The sequence below is a fragment of the Spea bombifrons genome, chromosome 3 (assembly GCF_027358695.1).
Source record: "Spea bombifrons isolate aSpeBom1 chromosome 3, aSpeBom1.2.pri, whole genome shotgun sequence".
NCBI lineage: Eukaryota > Metazoa > Chordata > Amphibia > Anura > Pelobatidae > Spea > Spea bombifrons.
In genome coordinates this window covers 84,759,654-84,776,764 of record NC_071089.1, presented here as the reverse complement: position 1 = coordinate 84,776,764, position 17,111 = coordinate 84,759,654, and the positions used below count along the sequence as shown (strand labels likewise).

General features: G+C 40.2%; 1 protein-coding gene across 3 annotated transcripts in view; it reads left to right on the top strand.

Moving 5' to 3' along the window:
• FGF12 (fibroblast growth factor 12) overlaps nucleotides 1-17,111 on the top strand; it is a 144,492-nt gene that overhangs the window by 66,426 nt on the left and 60,955 nt on the right. The window lies entirely within an intron of this gene.

Genomic DNA, 17,111 nt, shown 5'->3' with positions numbered 1-17,111 from the left:
AGGCATGTAAGTAAGGGATAGTGCAAAATATGCAGGAACCCAATAGCTATCACATTAAAACACAGCAGATGAATACAAACTGGAAGCTTTAACAGACTGCTGTTTATGTTAAAAAACATCCATAGGAACATTTTTAATGTCAAGGGCAGATTGAATGAGATCACTATGATCAGTGCAAATACACACACACACACACACACACACATATATATATATATATATATATATATATATATATATATATATATATATAGTAGAACATCATTGTAGGGTTACCATTATCAATTTCTTCCTAAGCACAAATACACATTTCAAATATTAATGACTAGTAGTTACTGCCCCATACAAAATGGAAAGAATCACAAACGCTGATGTAACTACAGTGGTCACAGCTGCAACAGGACCATGCCTCTAAGGGGACCGGTGCGATCCCTTCAACCTCTTCTTCCTGTCCCCCCCGTGCCGGTTTATAATTGTTTAGAAAAGGCCCTTCAGACTTGAACCGCACCTATCCAAGTCAGAAGGGCCCTTTCTAAACTATTTTGAACCAGCTCGGGGAGACAGGAGCATATCGGGTCATGTAACGTCACTGGTGGTGAAACTGAGGTTGCCCGGAGAGAAAGCTGTGGGGGCAGAATGTATATATGTATATATATATATATATATATATATATATATATATATGTATATATATGTATATATATGTGTGTTTGTACAAATGTATGTATGGATATAAGCATGGGTGTGTACTTGTGTGTGTGAGCATGCATATGTAATTGTGTGTGAGCATGCATGTGGAATTGTGTGTATGTGTGAGCATGTAGGTGTTTGTGAGCATGGAAGTGTAAGTAGGGTGGGATGGAGTGTATGTTATTGTGTACGAGTAAGTGAGTGTAATTTGTGTGTTTGGGGGGGTTTCTAGTTACGCCCCTGGACACAAATGCTCAAAGTTCCCATCAGTATTTATGTCACTCAAAATGTGTAAAAAGAGGTGCCATTAGATGTGATACACAACATAATAGTACATGGACAAATCCCATGCTCGCTTATGTATAATGGAATATTAAAGTACATGGCCATGTTGTAAAAGTATAGTAAATAATGAAGTTGCTTGCTATGCAAGAGGACCCCTCAACAACATTGAAGATGAACCCTATCATTCCCTGCTTTACTGATTGCAAGAGCACTAACTGTATACACAAAACTGTGAAATTCTGTTGTTATAGTGCAGATTGTGGTGTCCTTGAAACTCTTACAGTATTTTCGAACAAATCAATCATATATTAAAAGGACCTTGCTTAGCACTTACACAACCGTATCTGTCTTCTCATTCATTATCTGTATCACTTTGGAGGGGTTTACTGCTCACTTGATGGTGTTTGCAAGTATTCTGACTAGCTTTATCCTCTTTTTGTAGATGACATTGTTTTATTTTTGTGTTCTAGACATAGTATCCTTCTTATTGAACATTAGCATCAGTATTCTGCAGTTTTATAGACGGGCACCTTGTGCCCTGTGACAGAACCTGCATTAGCAGATGCCTGGCCAACATTTTTGGCTGTCGTTCAGCCAATAACAAAATGAGACAGCTAAGCAGCAAGTGCCCCCTTCTCCTGTTGCTTTGATGGATATGTTGCTGCCGTCTTTTTGACGTGACCCCGGAAAAAGGTCGCTATCTGTCTTTGGATATCTTGTAGCTACAGTTCTATACCTTTCCATACATAAACACTGATACACCCAATGACAGCGCAAGCTCAATGAATTCTGGATGAATACAGCATTTCCAAATCAGACAAAACTGTAGTGTGACATGTTATGGGAGTAAAACAAGTAATGCAATGATTGCTTACAGCCAGTGTCAGATACAAACCAGAAAACACACACATTAAAAGGTAACTCCGCAAAGAAAGTCACCAACAATATCCCATTACTGAATGTAAGTGGCAGCCTTCAGATCTACAGATAAAGGAAGTAACATAAAACCAGGTTTCGGTCAATTCCAACCTACATTATACAACACTGTATTTTATGTTCAAATATTATTCCCTGAGACTTTACATGGGATCACTTGCTGTCACAGCTTTTGACATAACGGAAATCATTTGTTAAACTACCTAGAGTTTGGGGTTTTTTCTTGTCCGCCTGTATAGTTGGCTTAGAGATATTTAGTTAAAATGTTTACTTCAGAAAAACTAAAGTCTGTGTCTCAAACTGGGGCAACTGGAATAATATAATCCATATTCTCTTCTGAAGTTGTCTCCTCACCAATTAACAGTCTTCAGAACATAAACATGAGTCATTTATAATGTACAATTTAATATGCTTAACATCTTTTTAAATACAGTACAATATTGCTTTATCTACCAGAAAAAAATAGTGGTTACATAATTGGTAAGTGCTATTTAGTTTGGTAAAAATAACTAAATGGAATTTAAGTTAGTAAATGCAGCTTTCACTTCTGTTGTGCTCCTTATATCCATGGATTCCAGAGTATTCTTTGTCAATGTCCTTTGGAATGATTTTTGGCCATTGTTGGTCACACTAGGTGGGGTTTAAATATAAGTGGAGCAGGGCTCCTGGGCAGTGTTGTGGGGTAGGGGCTGCTGGACAGTGTTGTGTGCAGGGTTGGGGAAAAGTTGTTGTATAATTGTGTGCAGGGTGGGGGAGGGTCTTCTGAGAAGCATGGCGTGGGGAAGGGCTGCTTGACAGGGTTGTATCTTAGGTGGCAGAGGGGTTGCTGTGGACAGAGTGCTTGTATTATAGTGTTTTGTCCAAGGGGTAAGGGACTGCTGGACAGTGTGTTATGGTATCAAAAATTGAAAAGAAACAGAGAGATGAGAAAGAAGAGAGGGGGAGAGAGGAAAGATTTGAGAGAGAAGAAAGGGGAGTGAGGTAGAGTGTAAAGAAGGAAAGAAACAGAAAGAAGAGGAGGGGAGAGAAAGAAGGAAGAGGACGAGAGAAGAAAAAAGAAAGAGAGAAAAATGTGTGCATCATTCTCACAGACAATGCTAATGGATTTTTTGAAGCAGGATACCTGCTGTTTCATATGTTTAGAGGATGCCAGTGCTATGTTATATTCCACTCATCCACAATGTGTCAAGAAATTATAGAGGTATATTTTAGCTCTTACAGTACCAAATGTGCACACTGGAATACAACACAATGCATTTCACACGTTTCTAGAACTGAATGAGTTAAAATAACACGTTCAAATTTAAAAATAAATATTTCGGGCCTTCACGTGACAAAGGTATAAATGCAGATTTTAGGTTGCTGCTTAAACATGTTGAATGAAAGACAGACCTCAAGGACAGAGGGACTGTAATGCTCGTAAATGGTGGAGATTCCAATCCTCACTGAACCAAAGAAGGAACGAGACAACCACGGCAACACAGTCTCGGGAAGCAATGCGAGTTTATTAAAGTGCCGTAGCCTCAGTTGGACAAACTGAGAGGCCTCAGTGCTTAATCATGAATGTCATGCCCTGAGGAGGCCAAGATTTATTTTCCTTATAATCTAAGGCTAACAACAGAGACCTACAACATTCTTGGCTTTATTATAAGCTTCCATTAAGAATTGATGAGAATACCCTCTAAAAATAATATTTGGATCAAATCTGCTGCTCGCACCTGAAGCAATTTGAGCAATTTCTACATAAAAATGTCAAAACTGTGCATTCCCCAAACCAGTATTGACTGGAGATAAGTATAGCATGAGCAGGGAGATCTGCTCGGCCGAACACATCTCCAGCATGGGATTTGGCAGGTGGTTAAAGGGGCAAAAGAACCCCCCCATGCATTCGCAAAACTGGCAATACAAAAATTTAAAGGGAGCATGAAGCTGTCAAATGTATTAAAGTGCATATGATGGCTGGACTGCCCCTTTAATTCCTCCAAAACTAATCTCTAAAGAAAAAAGCTACAATTGTATTTTGGCCTTTTAAATAATTTATTTTTTTCTCCTCTACCCACATTTGAAATATATCAGAGAATGTTTCTTTAATAGGCTGAAAATCAGAATGTGGTTTTAATCCTGAATTACATTTCGTTAATGATGAACCCACTTCATTATAAAAAAAACATCTAAAGCACCGGGTTTACAAAAATTCATAAAAGAGAATGGAGGGCCACATATTTAATCCTGAGAATTATCTGGGTCATTTGAAGTCTTCATTTTATCTTTACCAGGCGTATCTAAATCAAAAATTTTCTCTCAATGACAGTTTTTCCTGACCATCTTTAAGACTCATATTATGTTTGTCTTTAAGACAGTAGTACACACATCAAAATGTTTTCTCAATACTAAATTATGTACAAAATGGTTTATATCAAATATAGTATTAAAATATATATCAAATGATTCATCAGGACATTTTCAATAGAAGTTTAGTTGTGCGGATATAAGTTGATATTTAGACATGTTTATAACATCCAGCGATGCCATGGTGTCCTTTCTCTCATCCAGTGACTACCTCCCTCTCTTGATATTGCTGTCCTGTGGGGTATTTTGTACTGTTTCTCTTCTCTCTGTTTTTTTTTTAACGTTACTGTCGACCAGTGGCGACTCTAGAAACAATATATAGGGGGGGCACACAAGATATCACAGTCAAACTGGGGGGGGCATTCATAATTTCCAAAAGTAATGTGCTATGGAATGATACTTTTGTTATTGGGCTAAAATAATACTTGATCATTCAACATGGGAAGCCTGAAGCCACAATTGAGTGCGACTAATCCTTGAAATAAATATTATAACACAATTAATAACTTTTCCACTAAATGATTTCAGGGCCTTGAACGTTTTGTCCCCTGAAGTCACTACAACTTCAGGAGGGCATTTTATCTCTGGATAAATATAAATTAAATAATTCCTACTGTAAGTTAAGTGCCAGGAACAGATGACCAAACACACACCAACACAGGCTCTGTCACACCAACACCCAGACACACACACCAACACAGGCTCTGTTACACCAACACTCAGACACACACACCAGGACAGGCTCTGCGACACCGACCACCAAACATACACACACACACACCAGGACAGGCTCTGCCACACAGATACCCAGACACACACACCAACACAGGCTCTGTCACACCAACACTCAGACACACACACCAGGACAGGCTCTGCGACACCGACAACCAAACATACACCCACACACCAGGACAGGGTCTGCCACACAGACACCCACACACATCAGGACAGGCTCTGCCACACCCACATCCCAAACACACACACACACCAGGACAGGCTCTGCCACACAGACACCCACACAGATCAGGACAGGCTTTGCCACATCCAAACACACACACACCAGGACAGGCTCTGCCACACAGATACCCACACACACCAGGACAGGCTCTGCCACACTGACAACTGAACACACACATCAGGACAGGCTCTTCCACACCCACATCCAAACACACACACACACACACACACACAGACAGGCTCTGACACACTGACACCCAAACACACACCCTAGGACAGGCTCTGCCACACTGACAACTGAACACACACACCAGGACAGGCTCTGCCACACCAACACCTATACACACACACCCGAGGACAGGCTCTGCTACACTGATAACCAAAAACACACAAACAGCAGGACACAATCCACGTCACAGACGTCTGCATCAGGATGGATTTTTCACACTGCATTGTCGTTTATACCCCCTTAGTGTTTTTGCCCCTGCTGCCCATATATATTAATATTAGCCCCAGTTGCCGATAGCAGGTATAGATCAACACATTAACACACAAACCAAGCTTTGCATGGATAGATCAACTGAAATTCACTTGTGATCTCAGCACTGAAGGTATATATCAAATAAACAGAATCAGACATACAAATCCTGTATTTGCAGGTATACAATAGTATATGAAACGTAGCATTGCAGGTATAGATCAAATAAATACATTGCAGGTATTAATTAACTGAATAAGACATACAAACACTGTATTTGCAGGTATACATAAATAATGTATGGAAATATATAGATATGGATCTACAGAATAACGCAAAAACCCAGCTTTGCAGGTAAAGTTCAATTGGAATTCACATAAAAACATGTCATAAAAAGGTATATTTAAAACCCCCTAAATTACAGGCATAGATCACAGGTTGCACACCCCAAAGCCAGCCCTGCCGTCCACACTGCCCACACAGCAATCACACTCCTATCATACCCAGGCAACCAGTAAATGCTGGTACCTAGGCATGATGGGACTGTGCTCGCTGTGATTGCTGTTAGCAATCACACTCCTATCATGCCAGGTCAGCCAGTACATGCTGGTACAGGGTGGCTGTAAGTGATGTGTAGACCCCATACTGCTGGCAGCATCAATACACAAGGGGGGCAGCTAGCTAGGTTTTAGCATGTACTGGCTGACTTGGCATGATAGGAGTGTGATTGCTAACAGCAATCACAGTCCCATCATGCCTAGGTTCCAGCACTTACACATCCAACCAGTAAATGCTGGAACCTAGGCATGATGGGACTGTGATTGCTGTTAGCAATCACACTCCTATCATGCCAAGTCAGCCAGTACATGCTGGTACAGGGTGACTTTAAGTGATGTGCAGACCCCATACTGCTGGCAGCATCAATACACAAGGGGGGCAGCTAGCTAGGTTTCAGCATGTACTGGCTGACTTGGCATGATAGGAGTGTGATTGCTAACTGCAATCAAAGTCCCATCATGCCTAGGTTCCAGCACTTACACATCCAACCAGTAAATGCTGGAACCTAGGCATGATGGGACTGTAATTGCTGTTAGCAATCACACTCCTATCATGCCAAGTCAGCCAGTGTATGCTGGTACAGGGTGGCTGTAAGTGATGGGCAGACCCCATACTGCTGGCAGTATCAATAGACAAGGGGGGCAGCTAGCTAGGTTTCAGCATGTACTGGCTGACTTGGCATGATAGGAGTTTGATTGCTAACAGCAATCAAAGTCCCATCATGCCTAGGTTCCAGCACTTACACATCCAACCAGTAAATGCTGAAACCTAGGCATGATGGGACTGTGATTGTTGTTAGCAATCACACTCCTATCATGCTAAGTCAGCCAGTACATGCTGGTACAGGATGGCTGTAAGTGATGTGCAGACCCCATACTGCTGGCAGCATCCATAGACAAGGGGGGCAGCTAGCTAGGTTTCAGCATGTACTGGCTGACTTGGCATGATAGGAGTTTGATTGCTAACAGCAATTAAAGTCCCATCATGCCTAGGTTCCAGCACTTACACATCCATGCTATCACACACACACTCATTCATTCATATACTCATTCATTCAGATTCATTCCCTCAATCACACATTCTCATTCAAACTCCCTCCCCACCCCTTACCTGCAGTGCAGCTTCTGGACGCCGCTCACAGACTTCAGCAGAGGGCGCGGCCTCCCTCTGCGTTCTCTGGTAAAGCACAGAGGAAGCGGGACTGGAGCAGAGTCATGTGATGTCACGTGAACTCTGCTAGGTTCCGCTTCCTCTATGCACTACAGAAGACCCTCCCACAGGTAAGTAGCAGGGCTCGAGGTGCGGCCCGCGTAAAATCGGTTGCCTTGGCTGCCGACCTTTCTCGGGCCGCACCCTCTCTCTCCTCTGCGTGAAAAAAAAAAAAAGAAGAAAGACGGGATCCAAATTCGGCAGGGGGGCAACAGGGGGGGCAAGGATTAACCTAGGGGGGGCAATTGCCCCCCCTTGCCCCCCTGTAGCGACGCCACTGCTGTCGACGTCATTCAAATAGACACTGTCCTATTAGCTTGAAAGTGATTGTTGGTTAAACATAAAGGTATATGAAGAAGAAGAACCAAAGGACAAAAAGGTACCGTATTTGCTCGATTATAAGACGAGGTTTTTTCCAGAGCAAATGCTCTGAAAAATTCCCCTCGTCTTCTAATCGAGGTCGTCTTCTAATCAGACCTCATTTTGCTTCGGCCGTGCTGCTTACCGGGCTTTGGTCGCGAGCAGCGTCTCTGCTATTAGCAGCAGGGGAACAGGAAGCTGGCACAGTCCTCACATAACTCTACCTCCTCCCTCCTTCCTCTGGGGGCGGGGCCAGAGAAGTTGCTCGCACAGCCGGGCCCCTGCAGAAGTCTGCGAGTGGGAGATCTGCAGTTCAGGTAAGGGGGTGGGGGGTTTGAGCGTGTGTGTGTATGTGTGATTAATGGAATGAATGAGTATTTAAATGCCAGAGTGGTATATAGGGGTATAAGGCATATCATGGGGCAGAGGGACATATAGGGGTTAAAAGGCATATCATGGGGCACAGTGACATATAGGAGGGTATAAGACATTTCTGGAGGCAGAGTGGCATATAGAGGGTTAAAAGGCACATCATGGGGCAGAGTGGCAAATAGGGGGGTATAAGGCATTTCTGGGGGTAGAGTGGCAAGCCTGGGGGCAGATGTGCATAACTGGGGGGGGCAGGTTGGCAAATATAAGGAAATAAAAATATATTTTTCTCAATCAAAGCTTTTATTAAATATGAAAATTAGTTTACATGAATTAATATTTACTAGTAAAACTTTTTTTTCCTATAGGGTAGTCTTATATTCAGGCTTTTTGGTTTTTTCCTAAAGTAATATTTTGATTTTGGGGGGTCGTCTTATAATCAGGGTCGTCTTATAATCGAGCAAATACGGTATTTTAAGCAAGGAATTCTGTGCTAGAAAAGGACACTGATCTATTTTTTTCTTAAAAATAGATAAGTTATGAACAGTTAAAGGTCTGTACAAGCGACTTTACTGGTCGTTCGTACGGACTTTTAACTGTTGTAGCAGGGAGACCAGTAGTCTCTGCCGGCCAAGTTCCTGGGAAAGGATTTTAAAAGTCTGTACGAGCGACCCTATTGGTTGCTAGCAGGGGCTCGTCTGCCATCAACCAATGAAGTGCAGGTGTACTTCATTGGTTGATGGCAGAGGAGGCCCCTGCAGGCGACCAATAGAGTTGGTCGTACGGACATTTAAACTCCTGGCACCAAAGCTGCCGCGTAGTCTGTACCGTGTTAACCCCGTATTAACCTCTTCTAAAGAAAAAACGGACAAAACCAAGAACGCACACGAATATTCTCCCGAACAAAAGACAGGAACGGGCGAATATTTGTGGAATACAAAGATTTTTCCCCCCACGAAGACGAACACAAAGAGTTGGCCGGCGCCCAAGTCTCTTTATTATTATTATTATTATCTTTTATTTATATAGCGCCAACAGTTTAAGCAGCGCTAAAGTGCATTGAGTAAATAGATACATACAGTAATAATAATGGAAGTCACTAAGAACAGTAGAGCCAGGCTGCTTTTCGCATAATAAAATGAATTCCATATTCCATAGAAATAGTACATGGTGGGTATTATCTGCCTCATACTATATGCTGCACACCTGAATCTAAAATACATTATACTCTTAGGAGTGATAATCTCTATAAAAGCTTTATGCTAAAATGCAACATTCTCCACATTAGGAAGTTCCAAGAAATATCAGTGTTAATACATGCAATGGCTTTTTTTGCCTTTAAGCCTGCCTAAGGCTATGTTTCCAGACATCTGCTGTAAAAGAGGGTGTTTATGGGGAACACAGCCCAGTAGTGTTCATTTTTTAATAAATATCTATTCTATAAGAAGTCTGATAATCTTCTGAGTTATTGCCTAGGGCTTTACATTTGAAAAGCTGCATCCTGATAAGGTTTATTTTCTAGCAATGTCTACTTTTAGATGACTAGCCTCTATGAATACTGATCCCGACAATTACTGTAACAAACCTTGCTCTAAAGTTGGTTAAATTACACAGTGCAAGTTATATGGGGCAGGGACGTTCTGCACTTATTGTACCTTTTTAACCTAAATTTGAGCAATTTATATTATATAGTCACTTTAGCTTTCTCAGCTTTTCCAACTGATTTTACTAAAGCCAAAAATAGAAGAGTATGCATTTTATTTTAATAAAAACAATCTACAAGACAATGACAATAGAATGTCACAGAAATCATTGTTCCAGACAGTGTGGCAACTGAACAGGTGAAAGGATAAACTATAGGCATAAGCGAGGATTTGCTCAACAGTGAGTTGGTTAAAGTCCAAACCACTTCAATCATACTCGAACATACTTCATGACAGGCATCATGGCCATATGGAATCTAGTGATGACAATATAAATTCCCAAGTTACACCTGTCGGAGCCTTTCTACAAAACACATGTCCACACATTGACTTCTTCAAGATGACACTACCACTTGGTCATCTTAAATTCTTAAATTATCAAAACCTGGTACAGGGCATTCATGTAGATGTTTTGTAGTTGTTTTGTGATTTGTTCTTGGTGGAAATCACATGAATCTGTTTTAGAGTGTTTACCAATGAACACATATGTATTGGTTATAACAGGAGGCACAAAGACATTGATAGACCCGACTTGTCTTGCTTAACACAGGAGAAGACATTACTGGAACCTTTGATGGGAGGCCCTGGACAAATGTCCCATATACCTTTTTAAATAAAACAACCCTCCATATGACCTTGGCTTTACATGACATGACCACAATTCAGTGCCTGCTTAGTTTTATCGGAAAAGGTTATATTTATAGCTACACTGTTATATAACTAAAAAATAATGCATTGTCATCAGTAGAAAATCCCACTAACACCTGAGCCATTCAACACACATCAAAACAAACATCAACTTGACTGTAATGAGCTTCTGCTGTGGTAAACCTTTACTTGTGTATTATCCACCTATTTTTGTATTAAAAACAAGTAATTTTCAACAAAATAATATTTATAACATTTTATTTTTACTTAACTTTCTTAACAAAATTATTAATACAAACAGGTACAGTGGCTCCCCGGATAATAAACAAGTACCCTAATCAAAGATTCTGAATTAGGAATGCATCCTCCAGTTTGCATGCAGTAAAATCCACTTGAATCCGAGCAAAATGGATGCAACATGCATTGAAAAATAAAAACTAGACTGGGGACTAAACCTTTCTCTTAAGAGAAATGACAGATGACTCCACAAGGCATCAGACTGTCTACTAAACTGTGGAAGCTCCTTATGATTCAGTGCTGATTTGGGTAAGCCAATATAAGAAAAAAATAAGTTAGCCATGTGAAGGTGGGCCAGCCCTAGCTTGTTGCAAAAGGGGAAGGGATTCGGTGGAACCTGGGCAGGGTGGGCATGACACCTCTCCCCTACCTAGACAATTCAAGTACTAACTTGGGTGTATCACCTTTTAATGTGTCTCCTTTTTTAAAAAAAACAAAACAATAAACCTAGCAACATTTAAAAACAACTTCAAACATGTTGTGTCACTTTCTGTTAGAACAGCTATTTTCACAAGATACTTACACAATTTTTGTAGCAACTGCATATTGGCGATTTGTACGTGTTTAGGTCTGTCATCCAGGTCCAATCTACTATCAAGCACACTAACCCTTTATGATACTGCCTTGCATAAGCAATAGAATAAATAGATAAATAGTCTTTATCTTTACTTTTATTGGGAAAATTGTGAGACAAACCCCTGTACTCTTTAGTGTTACACTGTATTACTGTACACTACACCCCATTTAAGATCAACCTGATGAGTAATCCAATTGGGTTACCTGGTCTCCTCATGTCTATGAGAACTCCTTTTTCATATCATTACTCTGATACTGTTTTGCTTCTCCATGAAGATGGAAGGTAATAGTCACATTCTCCAGTTGTCTCAGCTGGACCTGAGTTCACTTGAGATGCAATAAAATGCTCCATAAAACATCTGGTTTGGGAGATTCATCATTGCCTCTTGAAGTCAGGAATGGAAAGACATGCTGTTGAAAAGATTGTCAGTGAATTAAAAAACACGAAAAGCTGATTTTTTTGGTATATCAGACTGTTTCTTTGCTCAGTACCACCAATGTTTCATGTGATATGACCATTTACACAGGATGAGCTTTGTTATCATCCATCATCTACAACGTATAACTGAAAGTTGAGTTGAGACTTTCAGAGAGTCAGTTGGCATTACGAAGAAATAGTTGCACAGCGCCAACACAGTTAACGGCCTATTTTATGACGGCCTAGTAAGAATGGCGTGTTACCCTGTATGCACTTTTCCCAGTACCGTGAATAATTGAAAAATCTGCTTTAGCTGCATGTCCATTGACACGGAGGTAACCTATGTGCTTTCCTCCTTCCTTTAGATGTTCTGTGCCTAGGGGAGAAGCATGTTTCAATAAAGTGTTACTGCATTTAAAAGCATAGCTTCATAGATTTGAAATGGTATAAAGTATAATATGTGGGCAGCATCTTGAAAGCACTCAATTAGGGCACATTCATGACTTATAATATCATCTGTTAGCATTTAGTGGAAAAGTAAAAGACTTTTTTTATAAAGCTCCATGAGTCTGATGTGCTTTACCAGGTCACACAGCTCACAATAAAATCGTTTGTCAGACAAAGTAGACTTTAACACTGCTCTGGGTGCTACTTCAGTACGCAGGGTAGGGGGTTATTGGATTATGAAGACCATTCAAAATATAACATAGTATGCTACAGAGTCATATGGTGAGCAGCTGCGGTGGCACTTGTCTGCTTTTCTCTGTGCTCGCTACAGACTATCATTTGAAAATGCATTTTCTGAATTCCCGCCTGTCACATTTGCTAATGCTGGTGATAAACACGAGGCGCTTAGTTAAAATTCCAGTAACTAGTTCCCCTCGTTCCCTTGTCATCGGATTCATCATCAGATAACTGTGGCAGGGAAAGCTGGCATGAATCGGCCATTTTCCTGGAATAGATCCTCTTTCCTCATCCAAATCTATATATATTTTTAAGAGAAAAAAAATGAATCTCTACAAGCAAAAAACCCTTATTGAGTCATTCTTTGTACAACTTGAAAATTCCGCTGCTGTGAAGTAGGGTGCGATTAAACTGAGCGATTTAAAAGAAATTCAGAGTCCATATACTACATTATTTATTGAAAATCTTTGTGTGTATATATATATACATATATATATATATATATATATATATATCTTTTGCATTGTTATCTGTTGTGTTCAGGGAGAGCATGTATTTTATAAAAAATAGTTTTCTGACACATATACATTCATTTTCTCGAGTGTTTTCATTAGGTTAGTTGCAGAATGCGCTCATTGGCACCAAATTAATATAATCCCATGTTACTTTATGTGCTGTTGGTGGCAGACCATGGGTGATTTGGTCTATATACATTGTGCCATGAAGACGCCATTTTGACTTTATCCCTGAGTATGTGCTAGGCTGTAATGTTCCACATTTGTATGACCCAAATCCAGCTCTACTAATTGCCACATACGGTATAAGACTTGTAGTCCGGCATTGAAGAGGTTAACTACACAAGCACAAAGTAAAAAGGCAGAGCGTTTAGTGCTTAGCTTGTTGGGTTGCTTACAATAAATTGAATACTTTGTATCCAGACTGTTGTAAGTGTTTGTTACATTGTGTCTGACAATAAGGAGCCAGCTATATGGCTTCTACATGATCTGAGTATCCCGCTGGCAATGGGCTTGACCCTAACTTGGTCAAATACTGGTCACTTGGCAATAGTGGATGGCTTTGCATGCCACATCCTGAGGTGCGCTGATCTGGCTTAAAGACAGGAGGTTGGGATTCAATGCCAGTGCCTGTCAAAAGCTGAATGAACCTATTGTGTCAATGGCGAGACGGCAGATCGCTTTCACAGATAAAAGAGCCTGACTTGATGAGTCTCCAGAGGGGTATAATAAAATCGTTTGGTATCCAGAATTTGGGCATTCTTCAAGGAGCATACATCAGTAGGGACACAGAATATGGCTCAATAGAATCTTAATCAGACCTTGTTAAAACCATTTCTGTCTGTGTCAGCAGTAAAGTTGTATAAAAAATGACTAAGTTACCTGTCATGGTTAACTGATCTCAAACAATCAGAGGATGGGGTGACCTGACAACTGTCAAAATACTGCTCAATACGTGCCTTACGGATTATTAGACATATTGAAGAGGAGTTACTTAATGAATCCACCTTTTAACAATATTTCATTATAGTATCCTCCCAAAAAAGGAGCAGGCATTTTTACATTTCCCTTGGCTTTGATTTAATGAGAAAACTTCTCTCATTTTTGCAAAAGTTGGATAAATGTGAACTTAAAAGGGGGAAAAAAATATTCACATAAAATAGAAATTAGGGAACTCCTACATTTCAAAGTCATCTTAACGAGATAGTTGAATGAGGTGGTCCATTCCTTTGGCCCCAGATTTTTCTAGATGGAACTAAAAATGTTAAGTGTGTATTTTATTATGTACATTATGTTACATTATACGGTGTTAATTGTACGTGAAATTTTGAGATTAAGGCTATTATGAATCCAACCTACATTTCAGCCTATTTAGTAATAGATTCAGCTTGGCTTTATGCCTATCCCATGCATGTTCACATTCTGTTACAGCTTACGCCCCTACCACTTCTGCTGGTAGGCTGTTACACTTATCTACCACCCTCTTAGTAAAGTGAAACTTACATTATTTCTAAGCCAATGGCCATCTAGTGTTAGATTATGACCTCTTGTTCTAACATTTCTCCTCTGAAACAAATGTCCCTCCTGTACTTTGTTAAATGCCTTTATGTATTGATGTATTTGTTTCTATCAGGTTTCCTCTCTCTCTTTTACTGGAAGCTATACATATTGACATTACCAAATTCAAATATTCATGTTTTGTAGAATACTTGTAGGGAGTCTTCGAGTTCCTCTCTGGGATTGTTATATTGTAGAACTAACTGTATGCCATAGAACATTCTAGATTAGTCATTTAGAGGTACATGGTAGCCTGGTTATACTTCTGAACTGAACATAATCTCTTTTCTTTATGGATTTATTTATGGAGGTCAGATGATCATAATAATAATTATAAGTATAACCCCCCCCCCACACTGTAGTTTTGGGGATGTAAGTGTTGATTAGATTTGTAGTTTGACACTGCCCAATTCATATGACATCTGTAGACATTTTATTACATATATATTTAAAGGGTACCAATGCCACGGGTATCTGTCTCAGGTGTGCAGGTGGATTTGGTCATACTGGTCATACTTAATAATGTTTGAGGTTTTACCACTGATGAAAACTGAGCACACGAGATGCACCAAAAGATCTATAATTTGACAATCTGATAATTTTTTTTTTGTTTACTAGGCAACAGCTCTCCATACAACAAGAGGTTTACTTGATGTTTTATGATATGATCTGCAATTATTCATTTATTATCTCATGTCAGTGTGTGAATTGTCGGTCATCCTGGACAGCTATGTTATGTTTTTGTCCGCGTGTGTGTCATACATTCTGAGGACTGCAGTGTGACTGTGGTTTGAGTTAACATATTAATACCCCTCATGAACCCACCAATATTTGTATCATATTTAACAGTCCTGTTATAAGTGGACCTGTCCTGCTTCCCAGCCAATCTTATTCAGGGGCAATAAACTTTTCTACATTTAATGGATCACACACACATGGCATGCACACAGCCAGTCACCTTGGCTCATGTGAGTGTTTCAGGTGATCTCCAGGGAGGTCCTTCTTGCCAGTGATTGCCTGCTTTAACCAAAATTTATACCAAATGTAAACAGAGGGACGTGACAGCATTGAAGCTGCAGTGTTTTCACCAGGTTTTGGAGGGCAGTAAATGCATATGATAGTACTTGCTCTATGGGACATTAGTCCCTTTTAACAGCTTCATATTATTATGCAGTGTGCAGGGTTTTTCTATTTTAATATATTCCACCTCCAACCGACTTGATTTTTCTTAGTTTGGAGTGTTTTTGGATATCAGAGTTTTCTAGATAACATGTTGAGGATAAAATAAAAATTAGAATTCATTTTCTGCAGTGTCTTGGGTCATTTCATATTCCATCTTCATGCTTTAAAAGCAAAAATCACTATAAAAAAGTGAAAAAGTTAAATGAATGTTTGGGGGTGTAAGTATTATTCATTAAAATGACCAAATATTCCACTATGACTGCAGATATACAAAATTACATTTAAGACTTTAATAAAGCATATTTGAGTGACTACCGTTCCAGTGTAAACTGCATACACGCCATTGTCCCATCCTCTGCATTGCTTGAATAAATTAAACGTAAGGTTGAAGATAAAGTATTTACCTGATACGTGAGACATGGAGTCAGTTTTATTTTGCAAAATTCCAGACTATGAGTCTCCAAAGCGGGACTATGGGGAGGGTGGTGGTTTGTTTAACATGGTCAAAGATGAAACCATCAAAGGAGAAACGCATGGGAATCTCTATTAAAATGTTAGGGTAACAAGGTAACAGAGGGGTTAATAAAGGCATGGAGGTACAGCAGGTAGACATGGAGTAAGAATTGCTGAGTCCATTAAGTGGCAGCAGGTAAACGGTTAATAAGGGTATTGCAAAAGCAGCAGAGATGAGGTTAATAAAAGCATACATGGGACAGACGTGACATGGTTAACATAGGCATGAAACAACAGTGAGATAATGTAGCCATGAAAGAGGAATTAACAAAGGCATGTGAATGCAGCTGGAATGCATGGTCAAGGAGAGGTTAAAAAAAAATCCTAAAAATTACAGCTAGTGAGTTAACTGGGAAAAGGAGAGAAACCAGTGGGAAAGCAGAGACTGGGATAGGAACACTTTAGTCCCGAGTAGCTTGCTTCTTCGGAGTGCTGTAGCCAAGCAGGGCTTTCTGTGACCGGCTGGAACTAGTCTGGGAGAGCTGCTCTACTTCTGGCTGATCCTGCAAGACAGTGAAAAAAAAACATTAATTATACAGGGACAGGCAGCTAGCCTTGGCTGTATTGAGTCTTTGATTATTCTAGTGCCTTAATCCCCTCCCTTGGATCTCCCGTCCTGAGCGCTGGTCCATTCTGCAGTCCATTGTTCTGCTATTTAGGCAACAAAATGAGATAGTACAGAAGCCATTAGGAAGGTCGTGAGGGTTAAGCAAAGCACAATGTTGCTCACTCCCAGTCAGCTTCTTGCCTTTTCTTACACAGAAAAACCCCACACGGGGGTTTCCAGCCTGAGAAGCCAGGGGACAGATTGGATGTGAACTGCAGTT